Source organism: Hirundo rustica, chromosome 16 (genome assembly GCF_015227805.2).
Source record: "Hirundo rustica isolate bHirRus1 chromosome 16, bHirRus1.pri.v3, whole genome shotgun sequence".
Lineage (NCBI taxonomy): Eukaryota > Metazoa > Chordata > Aves > Passeriformes > Hirundinidae > Hirundo > Hirundo rustica.
The window spans coordinates 5,157,866-5,173,005 of NC_053465.1; the positions used below are offsets into that span (position 1 = coordinate 5,157,866).

The 15,140-nt window shown below is 49.2% G+C and overlaps 1 long non-coding RNA gene across 2 annotated transcripts; it reads left to right on the plus strand.

Moving 5' to 3' along the window:
- The first annotated feature begins 1,702 nt into the window (after positions 1 to 1,702).
- LOC120760238 (uncharacterized) lies at positions 1,703 to 14,913 on the plus strand. 2 transcript variants are annotated; one of them, XR_009208353.1, is made up of 5 exons: positions 1,703 to 1,773; positions 1,904 to 2,062; positions 5,224 to 5,311; positions 13,866 to 13,972; positions 14,217 to 14,913. It is a non-coding gene; the product is annotated as an uncharacterized LOC120760238 (long non-coding RNA). The 2 variants fall into 2 exon arrangements; XR_005703342.2 differs by lacking the exon at positions 1,703 to 1,773 and having other exon boundaries at positions 1,863 to 2,062.
- The last annotated feature ends 227 nt before the right edge of the window (positions 14,914 to 15,140 follow it).

Here is a 15,140-nt window from a genome sequence, read left to right on the forward strand (position 1 = left end):
TGACGGTCTCCCATGGGTGTCCTAAGTGGAGCTGTCCGTTGGGATCACAGTGCCGGGTCTCTGTGGGTGGCTGTCCCTGTCACACGCCACTCCACATCCATGGATCGCTGCTAGGAGCAGAGGGTGTTGGGCACCTCACCAGGCTCCTGCAAGCTTCCCAACCCAGATCCACATCCAGCCACCACCACCCAAGCATCCATTGCCAGGTGCTGGTCCCTCCAGCCCTGGTTCCTCCAAGCCCACCCACAGCGCTGGTCTGCCAGCAGCAGGAGGTGCCCTGGGTTCTGAGATGCCATGGGGAGCCTCAGTGAGGTGTAGAGACACAAAGAGAGCTTGGCAGAGAGGGATGTGGGATTGGGGAGGTGCTCCAGAATGGGGCTCTGCTGCAAGCAAGCAGGACAGGTTGGTTGAGTGCAGACACTGCCATGTCTATCATCATTTTCCTGCTCTTCCCAGGGCCCTGGACATCTTCACTTTGAAGCTGGGTGTAACTGAAGTTTTTGGAGATGTTCACAGCTCCTCTGGGCACAAGCCAAGGGCAGTGCCTGAGCTGCCAAAATCTCCCCTCCTTGCTGTACCACTGGATGAAACTTTGGAGGCTGGGAAAATCCTGTGGCCTCACGACCCAGGAGACACTGCTGTGCTGGTGATCCACATTAACCCACCCTGACACTGGGGTTTCCCTGCCTGGCAATGAGCCTCTCCACGTAGGCAGAACGTCCAACACCTTCCCAGCCTTCAGCACCTTTGGAGACACAGGAGGACAGGCATGGCCAGACAATGAAGTGCCCAGGACATTGTGGTGAAGGACTTGGCCCCAGCATGAGGGTTTTTTTCACCTTTCTGTAAGGTGAAAATCAGGATCTTTTGAGCTTCCTCCCCACCTTCTTGCCTGGTAACCTTTCTGCCAGGGAGGAAGAAATACAAATGAAAGAAAGAAAAGGAGAAGGGAAGAACCAAAGCGAGAGACATGAGGTTTTCCGGCATGGACAAGGTCCCCACTCTGTGTCTCTCCACGCTGGCACTTACCAAACATAGCCAGGGCCCCGCGAAAACCTCGGCCCGGCACAGAGTAGTAAGATGAGCTCTCTCTTTATTTGGCCTAGCTAAAAATAGCGGAGGGGGGAAAAAAAAGGCAGAGTCAGGACCCTGCAGGACCAGTAGTCAATGGGCTGCGAGGAGCGATTGAACTCCAAGCCCCGCTCGGCAGGCTCCAGCTGACGGGCTATTTTTTGCCGTGGTTGACTAAATATGGTCAGGGAGGGAAGAGCAGGAGCAGGGGCCGAGCGCCCGGGGGTGCGTGTTTGGGATGCTTCGTTGGGTATATAAGCACTGGAAAGGTGGACTCGCGCCCTGACCAGAGCGCCCCCCGTCCCTCCGCCAGCCCACCCCCCCCCTCCCAGAGCCGTGCGCATCCCCCCGCAGCCTGACCCCCAGCCCGGGCTGACCCCCGGGGGGGTGACAAGGAGGAGGAGGAGGAGGAGGAGGAGGAGGGAAGGGTGGTGGTGTGTGTGTGTGGGGGGGGGTGGGAGCGCAGGCACTCGTGCCGGCGCAGCCTCTCGCATCAAGGTGTGCTGCAATCCGGGCGGGCACGGTGGCTGCTCCTTAACCCGCGGCTGGCCGCGGCGCTGCCCCAGCGCGCTCCCCGCCCGCCCCGCGCAGCCCCCGCGGCACCGCGCTGCCTCCGCGCACCCCGCGGCACCGCGCTGCGATGCGGTGCGGCGGCGGGGATGGAGGGATGGAGTTGTGGCGGTGCCGGGCGGCGGGGGCGAGGTAAGGGTGGGTGGGAGGGGAGGGTTTGCCTGGTGATTTTTTTTTTTTTTTGAATTTTTTTTTTTTTTTTCTCTCCAAGTGAGGACTAATCCCATCCCTGGGCCTGCTCTCTGTTCCCTTCCTGCATTAGAGATTGGCTATAAGGAGAAGGCTGACGGCTGCAGCATGAAGCGCATTATTACCTTGTGATTCCATGACCCTCCTCTATGCATCCCTAACTCTCGAAAGCTGATTCAGCTTTCAGCTAGTGCTCTGGTGAGTCCTCTGCTGCAACAGAAGCTCCTAACTGGTATGTCTTTTTTTTTTTTTTTCTTTTTTTTTTTTCCCCCCCTCTCTTCTGCTCCCTGTTCTTGCCTTTAACCGCTACCAGCTCAGCTTGGTTTAAACACTTTTCCTGGCCAAGGCAGGACTGAGTGCCCATCCAACTTACCCGGGGACTTAAAATGTGGGCTTCTGCATCCGGCAAATGCATGTGTGTGTGTGGCTGTGTGGGGATGTGCTGGATGTATGTTTAATCTGTGGATCGCTTAGGAAACCTCACCCCCTCTTTTTTTTTTTTTTTTTTTTTGTTCTGCCGTGGCATACTCCGCATTAAAAAAAAAAAAAAAAAAAAAAAAAAAAAAGGAAAAAGAAAAAAAAAACCACCAAAAACTAACAAACTGCAGAGCAAGCAGTGCACTAGAATAATCTGAACTGAAATGTTAGAACTTTGACATGCAACCGTTCTGCAAGGTTAAACCGGCCTTTAAATGCCTAATTCAGACACAGGCTGGCTAATGACACCTGGGGGGATTGGAGCTTTATTTATTTATTTGCAACAAACTAGGGCTATGAGCTGATATCAGGCAGAGCAAAAGGGTGAAATGTGGTTAAACTTAGCCTAACTTGCAATGATCTCAATGCTGTGGTGATTAACTGTTAAAACGCCGAGGAATGAGTATTAATTACAGGCGCATGGTGTGTGGACGATCAGAAAGGGAATATGGGGAGGAGGAGAAGTTAGGTTTCTCTGCAAGGGTTTGGAATTCAGGTTACATGAAGTGTAGCATCAATTGACTGTTATTGCTTCTGCAACTCAAGAGTTGACTGTGGTTCATTATATTTTATATGATAGTGGTGGTACCTATCAAACAGATATATAGACACCAGTTTGGTGAGGTGGATACTGTGGTGCACACACACACACACACACACACTTATGCAGATTTAGGTACGTTTTATAGCATGCATATGGATATTTTATACGCATCTTTATGCACAGGTATACAGATGCTATATAGAAGCAGGTGTAATGTATCACCCAGACACAGCCCATCTCCAGGCTGTGTGGGGAATGTGGATACAGGTATGTGTGTGCCTGTGCCCGAGGGAGTGTGCACTGTGTAATTGTATGGGCAGAAATCCGTGATTTGTGCTGTCAGTTTAATTGCTGGGCTCCTCTCGAGCAGATGGTTGTGTCTGTGGCTCCCAAGGTCTGAGCCCAGTCTCTCTGCCATGGGCTGTGCTGGGACGAGCGCCTGCCTCCACCTCGGCCCCACTGGTCTCTCTCTTCCCCAGTGTCCAGCCCTACACAGGGGCTGACTTCAAAGTCCCCAAAGGTTTGTGCTGCACAGCTTCAGTTTGACTTTGCCACTTGGACCTGAGCAGCACTTGAGCCAGGGCAGAGCAGGGATATGATATACAGCATGTTGCTTTCCAACCCTCTCACCCCGCTCCTTCCCCTTTCGCCTTCAGGCAATACCTCAGGCTCTTCCCTCCCCTTTTATTTGCCCCTTGGCCTCTGCATGATCCAGGACTCCATCCGTTTTTCTCTCCAGAACAGCCACAGTTTTATTGCGCGTGTTTTTCTGCCAAGAGCAGGCGTAGGAGCTCAGCGAGCTCAAGTGGGTTGAGGATAGTGGCTGATGTTCACCCACCACCACTCTACTGCTGCTGGTAGCTGGAGGATGGGATCCTCAGGGTGCCTCTGATGTTACACTAAAGGCACCATCACGGCCATTTGTCTGCTCCTCCACCAGAAGGCACAACCCTGGACGGCATAAGATTTCACCCAGAACCTCAAAGCAAATTTAAATGGCCACGATGAACTCTGCTGCTGTGGTTGCGCCGTTGTCTTCAGTTCTAGTAAGGATTTGAAAGGTCATTTTTTTAAAGCTCTTACACAGGGCTCACTTTAGGAGGCTGGCAGCTGCTGTCCTGCTGGTCTGCAGAAGTTGGGGGCTGTTTGGGACAGCCCATGTCAAATGCATTTGAGGAAATCAAATTGGGTGCAAGGTGAGGATGCTTAACAGCCCAAGAAGTCAAGTAGCTGTCCTACTGCTGTCAGCCAGAAGGAAATTCAATACCATGGAGTGCTTGGCTGTGCAACACCCCACCACCACCACTTTGTTGTTTGTTTGGGATTTCTTTTTTAATCTGAATCACTCAGACTTTCCCTCACACTCTTCAGCTCTCCTTTTGCTTCAATTTCACTGCAGCCACGCATTACACCAGTGCCACAGCTCCATCTCTCTTCCCCTTAATCCAAACTAAAGGTTGAAATTTGCTTTTAAATGAGACAAATAATGATGGTTTAAAGGGCCAACAAACTGAGGGAATGAGGGGGAAGCTGCACAGAGCCAGGGCCGAGGCAGGTGCCGGTGTTGCATGGGGGGTGTGAAGCGATTTTGGGGGTTAGGACTGAGCACGGCGGATTTACACCCGGGCCCCATGCGGCCTTCGCTTTTCAGCGGTGCTGGAAGTCGATGGGGCGCAGGGAAATACCTGCTCCCCGGGCGGCTGTGATATTTCAAAAAGCAGCGAGAAGCATCGACGCGATTAGGTATTCCAAAGCGCTTAGTTTGCCACTTGCTAAGTTTACTTAAACCCTCTTTAAAGGGTTCATTAGAAGACCGTGAGGAACGGCAAAATTCATTAACACGGAGGCGGCCATTGCACATTTGCCTGTAAATTGGTATCGATCGGCGGCCGCGGCGGGCGCAGGTGAGGAGGCACCGTGCCCGCCCTGCTGAGCGAGCAGGCAGCGCCCGGCGTGACCTCCGCCGCGCTCCTGCCTAAATCCTGCCCATTATAGCCTCCCATTCAGCCCGGGCGGCGAGCGCAGCCCTGCCACTCGGCCCACATTGTTCAGGGAGCTTTAAAGCTCAGCGCGGCTGCGAGGGAGGCGAGGGAGAGGGGCAGAGGCAGGGGCAGGGGCAGGGCTGCGTGCGGGACCGAGCCCCGGCGGGGCACGGCGCGGTGCTGTCCGGGGCGCGCAGCCCACGGGGGCTGCGGGGAGAACTCGGCGAGGCTTTGGCCCGAGCTCCCAGCACCTCGCTTTGGCTGCCTTTTATGTCTGCAGGTCTTCCCAAAGCCCCTTAGCAGGCGTGGAGCTCAACCGGATGAGTTATTAGAAGCAATTTTTAATTTTATTTTTTTTTTAAATTTTTAATGCACTGAACGCACCCAAAGGCATGTGCTATCTTTTGAGAGTTGCTTATCTGCGGGGTAGTGTCTCTTTCCCAGTGACCAGCAGAAGAAAAATCATTGGATTCACTAGGTAAGATGCTTTCTTCTTCCTATGCTTTAATCTCTACTTACTGATAAAGCAATCGCGTGTCTGGGGCTGATGAGTTCTCTTACTCTGGTGAATGGAGCAGTCCTTCCCGGTGGTGGTTTGTAAATCAGTAGCTGGCCATTCGATTCTTGGCTTTCTGAGAGCAAATTGGCTTTTTGTTTCCAAATTGTAGGATGGAGGCAATTGGGAATTGATACATATTTAACTTTCTCCCACATGGCTTTGTCTGAAATGAAACCTGTATGTGTATACTGCAAGGGCTTTCCTCTAAACCAGGTTTAGGTCTTTTTTAAATGCTAGAAGTTTATGATTTAGAATGAAACGCCTACTTTTTAGGTGGGGTGGGAGGCTGGCTTTTACTCTGTGCCGTTTACGTTTCAAAGAGCCCCTGCCAGGGCAGCCACTGGACCTCTGCTGCTTTGTGTCCAGTGAATTATTCAGTTCCCCTTCCCAAAATCCATCATCTGCCGAGGGCTCAGCCCAGCATTACCGGCAAGGATCGGGAGCTGGGGTGTGTGTCTGTCTGCACATGGGCTGGGCAGGAGGAAAGTCTGCTGGTTTGAACTGAGCCGTAACTCACTCTCAGGATGTAAATTGTAAATCAGCGTTATTTTTCCTCCTGTGACCATATAAATGCGCATATTGAAACTACCTGCTTGAGAGACATACTTCTTTATATGCCCATATGAACCTGGCAAGCTATGGAATGTAAAGAAGTATGTATTTCAGGTGGGAATCCTTCTCAGAGGAGCACTGTGTGACCCCGGGCAAGGCGGGGGAGAAAGACAGACAGATTATTTTATACTATTATTTTTTTTAACTGCCTGACCCGGCAGACTGACTGGGGAGTCAATTGATGATCTTGTTCCAGCGCGTGTATTGTTCTGTCACTTTGCCTGTGTCAGCAGGTGGAAATGCTCATCAGGACATTAAATATTCAATATGCTGACTGCGGCATGGGCTTTGAAAGGCGATGCCAGAGGAAAGCTGGCTGTCCGCTCCTGGGTTTTAGCAGGGATGCAGGCCAATCGCTCCCTTTTCCTGCTTCCCCATCCGCCCTTTTTACCCCAAAAATAAGGCTGGGGAGCAAACAAAGCTGGCTGATCTTTAATTCTAGGAACAACAAAAGGAGATGGAGGGTGGGGGGAGAAGAAGAGAGGGGAAAAGGAGACAGCAGTTGTGACTAGGGTGTGTGGTGTTTTAGCCTGAAATTAGTACGCAAATTCCGCTTTTTGAACCTTTCTCACATTAAAACTTTTTGTGCTTAAAACTGGTGAGAAGGAGACCTTCCTTGTCAGTGTGGTGAGCCATGGAGTCAGCGGATCACAGCTAAAGCTGGAGGAGTGCCCTGAATATAGGGGTCTTATTTTCCCCAAGTAAAACAAGAAAATTAGATCCTTTAATTCTGGAAGCCTTTTCCTTTGTAACGTTTTCCAATGTAAAAAAGTTGGTCATTTTTCCAGGATCCTACAATAATGTGGCAAGATAAAAGAAATTTGGTTTAAAGGCATGTTTGATGTTCTGCCTAGGCGGGAGCCACATCCAAGGGTTTAAAGATTTCAGCCCCAAATTTCCTCATGTTTCTGTGAAGTTGCAATGATGTGCAAAGCTGAACCCCTCAAAAAGCCGCTCCCCAGTTTCCCAAACTCCAGTTTCCATCTCTGTGGGGCCACTGAGGGCAGCATTTTGCTTTTGAGTGATTTCCCTGCAGTTGCAACCCCATCTTTGCCTTGCTCACTGGCTCCTCAGGCATCGTTGGGTAGCTGTGGTGCCAGCACGTGTCATGTAGAGGTTAATCAAGTCTTTCCCATGGCAGCATATGGCCCCAGGCATGGGGAATGGGCGAGGCTCTGAGTTTGGATTTTGGGGCTTTTATCTGTCTCTGTACACGGTGAGCGCCGTCATCACTTGTTCCAGGTATGCCAAGGGGACTGAACTGTAAGCAGCTGTTCGTGAGTAGTGGGTGAGAAGTTCAGGTTGGGCTTTCAGGGAATTTTCCTACCTGTAGGATTTGTGGGGTTGATCAAGGTGCTTTTTCTCGTTGTTGTTGTTTAAATTACATACCATGGCTGATGGAGGCGTGGGCAGTGCTGAGCCCCTTCCCAGCAGAGGAGGAGCCTTTGCTTTTCTTGCCAGGTGGCTTTGGGGAGGCAGGGTTTGCATTGGAGGATGGCTGGTGTGCACATCATCCTCTTGGCTTTTTCGGATGCTCTGGTTGTGCTGGGCCCTGGAAAGCCGGGGTGTTCCTGGCTGGCTGCGGTGCAGTCCCTCAGGACCAGGCTGCAGGGATGCAGCAACCCCTGGGCTCAGCCCCAGCAGCAGCCACCCTGCCTGGGCACAATCCTTGGCCCCCATGACCCCGCAAGGATCGGTCCTGTGGGTGTCCAGCCCCATTTTGGGGTCAGACTTAAATATGAAACTGGTAGATGCTGGGAAACGAGCTGAACCCAGGCAGGAAGGCACTGGTTCCACGCAGGACTGCAGTTCCGCTCCTTTGTAAATCAGCAGTGTTTCCTTGAGTCTCTGGATGAAAAATGAGGACAGTTCTCACCATTCTGAATATAACATAACATTATGTCTAATATATAATTTATATATGAAATTCCCCTCCTTTCCTTGCTGTCCCTTTGTCCCACTCCTTCTCATTTCCCTTCTACTTCCTTTTTTCCTTTTTTCTTTTTTCTTGTTTCTTTTTTCCTTTTTTCCCTTTTTCTTTTTTTTTCCTTTTTTCCCTTCTTTCTTTTTTTCCCGTCTTTCTTTTTCTTTCTTTTTTTTCTTTTTTTTTTTTTTTCTTTTTTTTTTTTTTTTTTTCTTTTTTCTTTCCTCTCTCTGTGTTTTCTTCCCCTTCTCAGCACAGGTTATACTAAAACCCCTGTGCCAGTGCGTGTTGCTCTTGCAAAGGTGTTCATGGTTTTGATTTACAGCAGATACCTGCATTTGTAATGCAATTTTTATCTCCTTCCCCCCCGCCTCTCTGAATTAATACGCTTGTTAATCACACGGAATTGCTAACTTTAGGAAGTCGCTAAGTGCTCAGATTTATTTTTTATGTAAATATTTTCAAAAGTATAATTCTGAGCGCTGTCTCGCAGCATGGCAGCGGAGGTGGCAGGGGAGGCTTTGCCATGGACGGTGTCACCTGGGCTTGGGCGATGTTAAAACTGAAATGGGGTGGATGTTGCCCCCCAAGAGCCGTGGTAGCCTTGCTGTTGACACCAGTGGAAGCGGGTGATGGCTGCAGGCCTTTGCCAACCGCTTTGCGCCGTTCTTCTGCTCCATGGGAGCTCTTCATCACATTTACACCTCCTTGGAATGAAACTGCGGCCGCTACATTGCACTGGGCCCGCTCCATTTTACAGCTAAATTAAAGCCACTTCTCTTAAACTTTTTATAAGCTGGTGAGCTCCTCCTGGCCTTGAGTGCTGTGGTGGGTGTGATACGAGGAGCGACCCGTGCTGGACCCGCAGCGCTGGGATGCTCAGGTGCTCCCATCCATCCTGCGAGCCGAGGGCTGTGCGGCGCCAGGCACAGAAACAGGAGCTCTGAGAATTGTAAAAGCCATAAATCCAGTGGACCAAATTAGTTAAATTTTTCTATTCTATGCCTCACAAAATCCAGCCGTTCTGGAGATGAATTCCCCGCATGTAAGCGGAGCTACCGGCAGGTATAAGATGGATTTTTCGCACGTGCACATGAGAGCACAGGGACAAATTTGTGCCAGGCGGTTTTCCCTGGCGGGTTTTTCTTTTTTCCGTACTTTTGCGTGTTTGTTACATTGATGATCCATTATTACAGTTGTTACTATTACTTAATGTTGGAAGACAGGTGGTCCCATAAATTCTAGCACCCTCTATTTTTTTTTTTTTTTAAGGGGGGGGCATGTTTGCAATTCAAGTTTAATAGTGCATTCATCAAGAGCAATAAAGCATTTTATTGCACAAGTATTTCAAGGGATGTGCTGGCCCTGGTAAAAGCATTAGTAAAGGGGTGCATCAGCAATCTCATTTAAAACTGTCGACCCAACGTGAAAAATGTTGCGTTGAAGAATAAACTGCTATTAAGCATGATTAGATTGACCTGCAGGACAGATATTTTAGCTGCAGCAGCACAAGTCGATCAAAGTGAGCATCGCTTAGATTGCAAAAATTTTTTTTTTTAATGCCCTAAATTAAAAATGAAAGAGCCTCAGAATATTTAGGACCAGAGTGTGACTTTGGGGGTGAGATTTGTACACTCGATTTGAAGCGGTTTGGGAAAGTGGGGAAAGGGGGAAAAGGTATTAATTGCTACCCCTTTAGCATACATTGAAAATATGTTACTCAGATCAACCAATCAAAAAAGAAATTGTGCTGACTCAGCACTCAGGCTAGTCTGCACGTCCGATTGCAGAAGAGATCAGCACTGCACTGCAGTATCTTTCCCTGCCTTTGACACCAGCCTAGCTGGGCAGGGCTTCCCTTGTGTTTCCCAGGACTGGTTTAGGCCAAGAACAAGAGAAGGCCCTGAAGAGAGGAAGAGAGAGTCAAGGTTGCACGAGCCTCGAGCTGCTAACAATCCTTTTTAGTCAGTAAGAAAGAGCTTCCATGCTAGGTTTGCCCTGCCAGATGCAAGCGGCATGAATTGCTTGGGAATATATCTATTTTTAAAGACTTTCACCACATCTTGCACTTAGCAGTGACTGTGGGCGAGGGGGTGGTGTGTTCCTAGCAAGAGAAATATCCTGGCTCCTCAGCTCGGATCCCTCCCCGGAAAGCCCAGGGCTGCTTTCAGTGCCGCACTGGCGGGTGCCTCCCGGAGAAGACGCCGGGTTAAATGTTTGCTGCGTGATGCTGGAGTCACTCTTGACCTCAGCCAAGCGGGCAGCGATGCTGAGAGCTGCCTTCCCTCTGGGATGCGGGGGGTCATGCTGGGAGCAGCCCAGCGCTCCAAGGATGGGAGCCAAGAGAGAGCATGGACTCTACTGCTGCCTCGCTGGGGTTGCAGACAGGTTTCGTAGTTCGCCTGCCTCAGTTTCCCTCCGAGGCAAAGCAGGTTCTTGCTGAGGAGTTGTTGAAGCTGTGTTTGCGCTGCGAGGCTGTAGGTGGAGGTGGCCAAGGTGAGGGGAGGCAATGACCTGAGGCCGAGATTGTTCTGGTTTGGATGGCATTGGCTTGCACAGCTCTGCCCGGTGTGTATTTGGGGAGATGGCACAGCCTGCCTGGACTGTGCCCCCCTGCCCTCGTGCTGCCTTGCCAAGACTCATCTGCACTCCCCACACCTTGGGACTGGTGCAAGGTGTGAGGTGTGGAGGCTGCACCTCACCCATGAGCCCATGGAGCCGTGGATGCCTAGGGGGTATCCCAGTAGGATGGGCTATGCCAGGCTTAACCAGCTGTACGTGCCCAGCCCTGAGCCCCTTGGTGGGCACCTACGTGTCCCTGTGGGCTGCTGTCTCCTGACCACTGCAGCACCCCGTGATGCTGCTGAGGTGTTTTTGCTTGCAGTGTGTAAGCAGCACCAGCGAGCATCCCTGGGTTAGTCTGTATTTTTCCAGAGCAGTCTGTACGGAGGAGCAGAGCTGGTGGATGACCCTCTTGTGTGCAAGGGGAAGGCTTTCAGACACAGATCTGTCTTGACTAAAACAGGATTTGATAGTCAAAGGGTTTAGCAGTTGGAACAGTTGCTGGTGGTGCTCAGGAGGCTCAAGGGAAGCAGGCGACTGACATCTCCAACAGATGCAGGGTTTTCCTTTTTTTTTTTCCCTTTTCCTTTTTTTCTCCTGAAGCACAGAGCTGTGCCTGTAAATGCCTCGCCATGCCCAGATATGGCCTGTGCTGGGACCTGTGCCGCTATCTAAAAACGCCCTGGGCAGGCTGATGAGCCTGGGGGAACTGGGGAACAACTGCTATAAATAGTGCTCATTCTCAGCTGCCCTTCTGGGGGGACAGGATTAGGTGGCATCTGGGCAGCCAGGAGGCGTGGGACTCGTGACCACCAACCGCAGAAGTCACCCAGCAGCTGTAAGGACAGGAGCCATCCCTGCAAAGACCTTACATAGGCAAGTCAACCCTGGCATTTGGGGAGTCGGATAAAGCCACAGGAGCAGGAATCCAGTGACCTAAGAGCAATTGAGAATAAAGTTCACCGCAACGGCCGGGACAGCGCTTCCAATCTGAGCTGTGACCTGGCACTGGAGACAGGACTTGGCTTTTGGCTTTTTGAGCTGTTTGGTGTGAGGAAGGTGTTAGCAGGGAGATGGTGACACGGGAAGCAAAGTGCCACAAGGAGCCGCTGAGATGAAAAGATTGCTGTTCCCTTCTGGGAGGCTGCTGGTTAATTTGCTTGTTAATTTCCTGGCAGCGAGACTATTGGAAGCTCTGATTTAATATTTGTGTTTACTTTGGGTAAACAAATTAACAAAAACACCTCAAGTCTTAATAATTTAAGACACCAACTTGATTGAAGCTAGCAGAAAGTAATGAATCTTGTGAGGTCATTTCACTCCCAACCTGACAGGAGGTGGGCAGTGCCTGGAGCTCGTGGCCATGGGGATGTGGAGTAACTGGTCCCTAAAAGTGAGGGGTGCTTGTAGCTATGGACCGTGGGAAAGTGAAACAGCTTCTGAAAGAGCAGAGGAAAAGGACTGTGTCGTGCTTGAATTAAGCTCAGCCTGGAGTATTTGAAAGGAAAAGATGGAGCAGGGAGCGGGGAAGGTTTGGCCGAACAGAGGAGGTGATACCTGCAGGATGTCCTGAAATGTGTGCAGTGGGAGATTGGGGACAAAATCACGGAGCAACACTGCAGCTTGTCCCTGAGCAGGTCTGCTGTGGGATGTGCAGGCAGGGTGAGATGGGTATTTATGTCCAGGCTTTGCCCCTTCTGTCCCTCATGGCATCAGGGCTGTGCTGCACCACTTTTCCTTCTTTAAATTAAGCCAGCTTTGTCCTAAAGCCTTGTCTTTGAGACAATAAGATGCACCCACTAAAATCTATTGTGCCATTTTTGCAAAGCCCAGCAAAAGTCGCCCGTGCACCGTCCCCTCCCTGTCCTCCACGCTCATTTGGCCTATTTGAAACTGAATTTATTCCTGGGAAGGTCCCCATCAATTTGCCTTGCTCTTTTGTTGACAAGTTTATTAAAAACCTGGGCAACTACATATTAAACTTTTATCAGTGTCGAGGAAGAATACGTCCTTTGAGCAGCCACAAAAGTTATGGATTGGGGCTTAATGTTTCTTGTTCCACCATTCGGCTGAGTCAGCGTAACAAATAAAAGCTGCCACTTCTTTTTTTTTCTCCCTTTCTTGAGAGACAGTTCCCTTAACAGTGTAAGTAACTGTGTCCAGTAATGCAAACAAGGTTTCAGGTCTGCGTAAACGCAGGGGGTTTTGTTTCTCCTTGTGCCCATAAGTCTTTAATAACTTTATTATTTGAATAACTAATTTAAAATAAGAAAATATGGACCCTGGAGAAAGTTATTGCTGCCTAGCTCTGAGACAATAGTTTTGGTAAAATAACTGTTACTTTATAGTGCTTATATTTAAAAAAATGATGCAAATTAATAACTGTTGTACTGCAAGGGATGTGTTTTCATCCAGTGTGAGGGCAGGAAGGGGCTGGAGCGATGTTTGGTTGGAGATGTCCCTTGGCGTCGCTGCAATAGGGGATCTTCGCTCTTTTTCTTTAGTCATAAGACGAAACAAAGAGGAGGCCAATATGTTGCACCAAAGATGTTAAAAATAAAGCGTTAGAATTGCATAACCTAGTTCCCATTTTGCCATGCAGCTGAGTTTTTAAGAGTTGAAAGAAGCCTGAGAAATAATTGGTGGGAAGGAGTTTAAACTGATATGACAACAGCCAGGCAGGGGGAAAAAAGTGAGCATTGGTGGGACTAAGCCACAATTCTTAAACTCTGCTGGGCAAATAAATAAATAACACAGCATCTTTCTCTGCCTGTCACCGTGCCCAAGGATTTTTTAGTTCTTAAACAGGTCTGCTGCCATAATTTGTCAAGTCCAACAGGGAGGTTTCCGTGTGGCAGCCGATTGTTTTTCACCAGGCACAGTGGTGCACCAGAGCGGTCCTGCTGGCTCGGAGCAGCTCCATAATTAGACAAGAGTTAACATTCCTGTATGAGGTGGCTGATCCCTCCTGCCCAGGGCACGGCACATCCCGCCGGGGCCCATCCTGCGCCGCGCCCGCGGCCGGCGGGGAGCGTTCCGGACAAATCCCTCTGCCTCCAGGAGTTTATCTGCATCGCCATTTGCTCCAATTATAACTAATTGGACACGTATTGCATTTTCATAGAATCTAATTTTCTATTGATTTTAACGGGACTGCTGGTGTTTTGTACTATTAAGTGGTATCTTGTATCAGTTGCTGTTTAAAAACGCTGAGTGCACTCCCCTGTATGGGATTATGCAGTCAGCACATGTTTTAGAACCTCTTTAATTGTTAGGTCCATAAAATGCACAAACTGTATTAGGGGACGGCTTTGTTCTCTTTTGAGAGTGTGAGTAGCAAAACAAAAAAATCCAACTCCACAACTATTTCCACAGCCGGTTTCAGGAGGTGCAGCTCCCAGAGACCTGCTCAGAGCCTTGTGCTTCGGGAAAAGAGCTTTGGAGGGCCCATCTTGATCCCACGTGGAGCCAGCTCCCTCCAGGTAATGATGCTCTGCATTGTCGGAACAGAGCAGGTCCGTGCTTGACTGCTATTTTTACAGGAGGCCTAGGACCAAAATTTGGGTTGAGGCAGAGATAAGGTCGCTTTAGATGCTCTGTATAACCAATAAGGTGATAACTGTAGGGTTTGGGGCTTCATTCCCTGTCACAGATATTGCCGTGTACCTTGGCAATACACCCAAATAAAACCAGACTATTAAATTAGCCGTTTCAGTTTCATTTCAGCAGGTACTCATTGAAGCAGGGTGAAAGCAACAGTCCTCTGGGCAGCACCATTTAAAGAGGAGAAGATCTAAAGGAGAGACTTAGGGGAGGAAGGGAGAGGTGGCCTGGCAAAGAGCATTCCCAGCAATGCATCAGGGATATTGGATAACAGCAGTGATGGTGGAGAAGGCAGATTAAAAGAGATGGAAATAATGTTTTTGGGGCAGCTGAGTTACCCTGGGGTGCTGGTGCGTTTGCTGTCAAGTTGCTGCCTTTGCTGCTCGTTAGCAAGAACTACGTTGTGTTTGGTGGAGACAGGTGAGTTCATGAGGGTGTATAAATTAAATAGACACTTTATTAAGTTCAGGTAATAGTTTTGGTTTGAAAGACTGAGTGGCTACTGCAATGTCAGCAACTGCTTTAGTGCACAAAGGAACTGAATGCTTTTTAATTGAGTCAAATAAAATCCAAGCAGGAAGGCTCTTGAGCCTTGTCTGGAGTCTACAATTTTGGGTTGAGCATCTTTAATTTTAGAAATGTTGATAAAACACAGTCTACTTTTTCCCTGTAATAATATAAGTTCAGTTAATATTTGATGTCTGTAAGGAAAAAGTTGAAAGCAGCGAGCTTGTATTTTCTGGTTTACAAATGGCACATTGGGCAGAACCTTGCGACTGTGGCATTGATTTAAACATCCTCACAAAGACACCATGCAATAAAGTTGAATCATCTGCAGTATAAGTATGGCTGTTTGGGGGGAAAAAATAGCAAAGTGAGAGAGTAGACATTTTCCCGAAATATCAAAAGCCACTTCATTTTGAGGAAATTTCCTCCAATTTAGTAATGTTTGGATGGAAATCAAATAACACATTAGCTTTGAGAAAGGGGAAAGAAACCCTTCCAAAGCTAATTACAAAGGGAATGTGCACTTCATTAAGATAAAGC